Source organism: Nelumbo nucifera, chromosome 1 (assembly GCF_055504915.1).
Source record: "Nelumbo nucifera cultivar China Antique chromosome 1, China Antique-T2T, whole genome shotgun sequence".
Lineage (NCBI taxonomy): Eukaryota > Viridiplantae > Streptophyta > Magnoliopsida > Proteales > Nelumbonaceae > Nelumbo > Nelumbo nucifera.
In genome coordinates, this window is record NC_142649.1 from 188,447,394 (window position 1) to 188,454,434 (window position 7,041).

The following is a 7,041-nucleotide window of genomic DNA, read 5'->3' on the forward strand; positions in this document are numbered from 1 at the left end:
ATGCAATTAAATTAATTTTTATTTTTTTTATAATTAAAAAAATGGCCTGCTCCTCCCAAAACCAATTCCCCAACATGTTCAATGTCAACGACATTCAGTCGTAACATGGTAGTATTAGCACCGATATGGATGCTATTGATATTGATGGAACTTCCACCCCTAGTACTGATACTAGGGGAAAGAAAAAGAAGGCCATTAAGTTGAACATGCTGAACAAAATATTCTCAACAAAAAATGAGGCAAGAATTAGCAAAATACATTGTACATGCTGAACAACCATTTTTGTTAGTTGAAGATACTAAACTTGAAAAGTGGTTACGTAATTCTGTAAATCCATAATTTAAAAAAATTTCTAGGAATACTATTAGATTAGATGCTTTAAAAAATTTTTATTCATATAAATAAAATTTAATTTATACGTTTTCAAATCTTAATTCTAAAGTTGCAATTACTTTTGATATTTAGACTTCTAAATTTAACATAAGTTTTATTTGTGCTACCGGTCATTTTATTGATGAAAATTGGTTTTTAAATAAAAGAATTTTAAGTTTTACTAGGCTTGAATGGCCACATACTACTAGCTCAACTATTGCTACAAGTATTTAAATACTTTACATGCTTATGGAATTGACAATAAATTGTTTTTTATTAGTTTTGATAATGCTAGTACTAATAATTCAATAATAAATATTTTAAAATCTCAATTAAAACCATGTTTAAATGATAAATTATTTCATATCAAATGTGCATGTCACATCTTAAATTTATGTATTCAGGATGCTTTAAATATTATTTCTACCCATATTTCTAAAATAGAAATTGTATTATATATATATATATATATATTAAAAGTTCTAGAGCAAGAAAACAAGAATTTAATTATTTATGTCAAAATTATGGTTTAAAATATAAACATTTTATATTAAGTGTTAAACATAGATGGAATTCTACCTATGCTATATAAGAAAGTTGTATTTCTCACAATCAAATTCTTAGTGATTTTTATAATGAAAAAATGCCCACTAATATTACATTTGATGAAGAATGGGAAATGGCAATTTGTATAAGAGATTGTTTTGCAAAATATAAAAAGAATCCACAAGGTAAAAGTATTGTTGAAATAATGGAAAATAAGTTTCAAAAATATTGGGAGAACATTTCTCCTCTTTATTGCTTATCTACAATATTAGATCCTACGATTAGGAAAAATGGTTCAGATATTTTACTTGAAACATATTGTGGAAATATGAATATTGAAATTGGAAATAAAAAAGAAGAAATTAATAGTTTTTTATTTGAAATGTACAATTTATATGAATCTGAATTAACAGGGAATAATAAAAATTCTACAACTTATACAACTGCATCTTCCACTTTTGAACATGAGACCAATAGTGGAAGAGAAAATCTTTTTTATTTAATAAGTAAGAGGCAGAAATCCATTGCCTCGACAATAAGTTCATTTACTAAACTTAATTTTTATTTACAAACAAATTTTTCTACTTTAGGTGATTCTTCCTTCACCTCAGAGGAAACAAATAATTTTAATATTTTAGCCTGGTGGAGTGAACATGCAAAACCTTATCTAGTTCTCACTGTCATCGCACATAATTTAGGAATGGGTTCCATTGGAATCTTGTTTTAGTGTAAGTACTAGGGATGGCAATTTTCCCATTTCCTCGATCCCCGTGGGGATCTGCCCCGAATGGGAGATCAAAGTCACCTGAAGCAGATAATCAAAGTCAAGAACAATAGGAGAAAATGATGAAGTTAATATTTTTTGTATACTCAATAGTTGTATCAAATTATTGTAAATCTTGTTTTAATTATATTTAATTTATTTTATATTTTTTAATAATATAATTTTTATTTTTAATTTGTAACTATATTGTATTTTTTATATTTTATTAATTTATTCCATTTTCCAATTTTCATCCAGCCATTGTATGCTTTGTATCATTCAAATTTAAATGAAATAAAATTGTTATTTTTATTTCAATTTATTATTCACTTTGAGTCTTTGTCTCTTTGGCTTCTTATTTGGTTAAGTATTTTTTTTTTCATTTATTTGTTAGATTTCTTATTTTTCAAATAGTTCCCAAAGGAAAGTTAAACGCTTTAGTTTTACTTAGCAAAGAAATAAAAAATATAAAATATAAAAAAAAGAACAATCTAGTCCGGTTCAGCCCATGCGGCCATGCCCAAGGCTCGCCTTATGGCCCAGCCCAGGCCTATGACATGGCACAGGCCAACACGGGCTTGGGCCATGGGCCGGGCCGGGCCAACCCCCAAATTATCCTTGGGTGGATGGCACGATTGGAATTTTTTGTTGTTTATTTGTGTTATTTTACAAGAAATAATAAGAAATTAAATATAGGTTCTAAATCCAACCCGCCCCTACCCTTGAATGCGGGGAGGGTAGAGTCAGGGAGGGTTATCATACGTAACCGGCTTTAAAAACAACTATTTAAATTGTATTTTAAAAAAGAAATTCATTTCAGTATAAGAAATTGTATTTTAGCGTCTTCACTATTAAACGTCACCCGAAAGCCGCTCTGGCGGATGGGGGTGCACGATGACCGGAAAAGCTCACTTTTGAAGGTGAAGAACGGCTGCCTCGGACGGCTAGTACAGGGGGCCTCTGACAAACAAAGACGGTCAGGAGAAAGAGAAATCGTCTACCGGATGGCGGCTAAAGGAGCACGGGGAAGAAGACAGTCGGGAGCAACATAGAAGTCGTCGTTTTCGAACAGAGTTCGTTTCTCCTTTTTTTTTAGAACGAGGAAGAAGATGACAAGGAGCAATCTACCGGATGGCTAATGGAGGAGCACAGGGAAGAAGACTATCGTCGTTTTCAAACAGAGGAATAGAGAAGGTGTCGATTTTTTAACAAAGTTCTTCTTCTCCTGTTGTTGCGTTCAGGGGTATAGCGGTAATAATTTTATGACGGTGGGGAACAATCTACTGGACGACGAATGGAGGAGCACGGGGAAGAAGACAGTCGTTGTTTTTGAATGGAAGAACTGAGAAGTCATCGATTTTCGAACAGAGTTCTTCTTCTCCCTTTTTTGAGCATGGGGAAGAAGGTAGTGGGGAATAATCTATCGGACGACAAATGAAGACAATCGTTGTTTTTGAACGGAAGAACTGAGAAGTCGTCGATTTTCGAACAGAGTTCTTCTCCTGTTTCGATTTTTTTTGAACTACCAAAAAGAGCCTTCATTTCATTATTATTTCATAGGTGGTGAGAAAAACTAGAAAGCAGAACCTCTCATTTGTTTTCTTTCTACAAAAAGGATCGCAGTTGATGTTTACTCACTCTAGCCAGACTCTAGTACGTACTAAGTAGTAGCAACAGTAGTAGTAGGTCCATCTCCTACATCCTACAAATTACAGTTTATCTAAAACCGGCGGAATCCAAGATGGAGAACAGTCGTCCGCCATTATCGTGTTTGTGGCGCAACTTCTGCTTCAGGGGACAAGGAACAAAGAACGACTTCTCCCATGTCAAAAGCCAGCTCCTTTGCCTCCTTGTCCATCTGTTTCCTCACGTTGTGTTCTTTCCCAACGATGAAGTTCCTCTTGTTATCCTAGGTGTTTATCCTAAATACAATTATCTGTAGATTCTCTTTCTCAGAAGCAACGACGGTGAACACATGCCCCAGTGGAATTATGAAACCTGTATTTGAAGACACACAGGAACTGACCTTCTCATACTATACCCCATCACCTTCTCCTTCTCTTCCTCTCTGGTTCTGACTGGAGATGTGTGGGCACGCCATCTCCCACCATCCACTCCCTTTCACTACAAAAGCTATCTTGGTCGACCTCGTGTTGTACAAGGGAGCTAGAATTGCTCCGACTTCCCTGGCTGATGTTGCTAAATATGACAGAGACGTCGAGGTCTTTGAGCTGCTGGTAGTCGTTAGGTTGGGCCTTGTAGAGTTGTCCATAGCTGTTAGAATAGATGGGGCATTTCTTCAACAGGTTGAACAGGCCCCTTGTCTCACTTTTGTGTATGCTCCACCGACGCCTGCCCTCTGATGATGAAGAAGCCTACTCGCTCATGGCCTTAATCTGTTCCTTTGATGCCTCCCTCATCACTCCCTTCCTTTTCTCTCCCAACATCCTCTTTAGTTTGTCTTTTAGAGTATTTAGAGCGGCTTCCAGGATTTCATTGCTAAATGCAGTGTAGAATGATTCCCCATCTTCGCTGCTGGCGCTGAAGAATTTTGAGACGTGGCCGGGAGTTGAGATGGTCCTGAAGAGTGTGACTATCTAGAGGTTTTCGTTGTCGTCTCTGTTCACCAAGTAGACCATCGTTCCAACAGGAATCCTAGCTACATCTCCACACTCAAGATTGTAGGATTCCCTGTTATCATTGTGCACCAAGTTGATTGTTGTCTTCCCCTTAACAACGATGACAACAACATCTGCATCCCAGTGGTGGGGGATTAGGAAAGTGTTAGGTTTGCCTTCCAAGATAGCCAAACGGTAGTTATCTAGACCACTCAAAAGCTTGAATCGGGAGCTGAATCTCTACCCATTGAAGAAGTTTCTCTTCTGTCCTGAGGGCTTTTATTGGGGCGTTCATGTCAGGTCAGGCATAACCGCCACTGGGCTCCTGCCACAGTCGTTACCTACCAGGGCTGCGCAGGTGGCCGTTGTGATGTATTTCTCGCCCGGGAGAGTGACACGTCTCCAAAGTGGCAGGCACGCCTCCGCCTGCTGAGAGACGTGGACGCAGACTGTCGAAAGGACAGAGACTGCGCCATCAGTAAGGGACATGGCGCAGTTTGATCGGTACAGCCTGTCAGATTGAAGCTTCCTGAGGAGTGCTCACGCGGCTCATTCGCAAGCTACTTTGTAGCGAGCTCAGAATACTTCAGGATTACCCTTAATAGAATTAGTCCTTGGGATGACTAGTCTGCTTGGGAGCTCGGGCGAGCCAGTTCCCCTAACTCGCGAGCTAAAGTTGCCTCGGAGTATCCCTTCAAAGGTAGCTCGGGAAACTCGGAGCTCGCGTTGTGGCGAGCTCCTCCTTTTGTGAGCTATAATGTAGCGAATTGCTTTATGGGCCCGTCACTTGGTCGCACTAGGCTACAATGTTGAGCTGTCGCTCATGCTGAGTCAGTGTCCACATGTCACCGTTTCATAGGTCGGGTCAAATCATCCTCCATCAATTGCCCCCCACTCCTTGAGCTAAGAGCATTGCCTTAGCGCGAGGAGTTCATGAAGCGTGATGGACTGATTTGACCGGAATTCAAACTTGATTGACTACTCACATTAAATGCACTCACGGGAATCAAGAGATTTTCTGACTTTCCTGACTTTTCGAATTCTGAAAACATGCTGAAGTGGCTCTTAACTCTGGACGTCGAGTGGCCGCCATTACCTTAACCGTGGAAGACGTGCCGCCAATCACCTTCAATTTTTAGAAGGCGTGCGGTCAGTGCGCCTGTGAGCCGTTGGATCTGCTTTGATCTGGACCGTCGATTTGGAGGTGTGGAGACTATAAATAGGAGGGCCCTCTGGGCCTCATTTTCTCTCACGCCATCTTGTTGTCTTCGGATTCTGAGGTCGCACGTTCATCTAGTCTACCCGAGCTCCTCAGTTTACTTCGTTTCGTCTCTTCTGGTGAGTCCCAATTGCTGTCAACCATGTCTGGGTACCCATACCACACCTACCACCGGGGCGATAACCAGGACGACGATGCTCCCCCGAGCTCGAGGGGAGCTTGGGAGCAGGTCCCGGAGGCTTGGGAGGCCTCCGGTGATGTAGCATCTACTTCTCGGGGGAGGGAGCCTGACACTTTTGGCCCTTCCTCCATGATGGCGGAGAGACTCAGGTCTCTAATCCGCTACTTTCACCTCCCTGGGGACCTAGCCTACAGCCTCCCTATTGGCAACTTGCCTTGGGAGCATGGTCCCAATGACATAGTTATCTTCCAAGAATAGCTCAAGGTTGGCCTGCGTCTCCCCCTGCACCCCTTGATAGAGGAGGTGCTAAACCATTTTAACGTCACCATCGATCAGCTTCATCCCAACGCCATTCGAAACATGGTTGGGACTATATCTTTGTGTCATGAGTACTGTCTTCCCTTGAACCTTGACATTTTTGCCTCTATTCTTTGTATAAAAAATGCTACTCCTGGAGTTCCACCGGAGAGGCACTTTTACTACCTTTCTCCCCGCCGCGACTATAAGCTCTTGTATGAGCTACCGAATAAGATTCCCGCCTGGAAGCGGGATTACTTTGTGGTCCATAACCCCGAGGGGTGGCCCTTCCCAACTTCTTAGAGGGGCGCCATCCAGGACTCCGGGGCCGAGCTGGACCCTAAAACTCGGAAAACGATGCTGTCGTGGGCATCGGTAGGCTTCCTCTATTCGGACTACTTGGCCGAGGAGAAGCTCAAGCAGGCCGACCTGAGCCCGGGTAGGTTGTCCTTTTAGGTTGCATGGTTTTTGTCACGACACTGTGTTCACATGCACATATATATTTCATTCTTATCGAACTAACACTGATTTCTTTTTGGCAACCATCATGTCTGGTATCGACTCGCGCCACCTTCTCTCAAGCAACCAGAGGTGCCAAGTGAAGAGGTCGCGCCTCGACCGGACTCCCCCCTCGGGGAGCACTGAGTTCGGATCTGCTGAGCCAGTTTAATCCTCCCCTCCGCCTGAGATCCCGACACCTCCACCCGAGGGAACTAGTGGGGATGGTCTCGGAGGGGACGAGCTCCCTCAGCAGGGGGCGGCTCCCTGTAACCCCCTCCAGCCATACCCTTACCCTCCGTTCTCAGTGGGGAACTGGGAAGGGGTGAACGACTACCTCGTGGCTCACCGGAGGAGCCGGAAGGCGATTAACAACGACGAGGTTGCTCACTGGGGGAATATGGAGTCCAGGGACCTCGCCGCGTTCGCCTCCTCCCACTGCATGGTGGTAAGTGATTCCTTCCTTTCTTTTTCAATCATTTTGCTTCCTTTCACTGTCCTATGATCTTCTTTTCTGTTGGCAGGTGAATACCTTCATCCATGCCAT

At 42.0% G+C, this 7,041-nt stretch overlaps 1 pseudogene; it reads right to left on the reverse strand.

Annotated features, from left to right (window-relative positions):
* Positions 1–2,501: 2,501 nt before the first annotated feature.
* Positions 2,502–7,041, reverse strand: LOC148804268 (vicilin-like antimicrobial peptides 2-2 pseudogene; annotated as a pseudogene).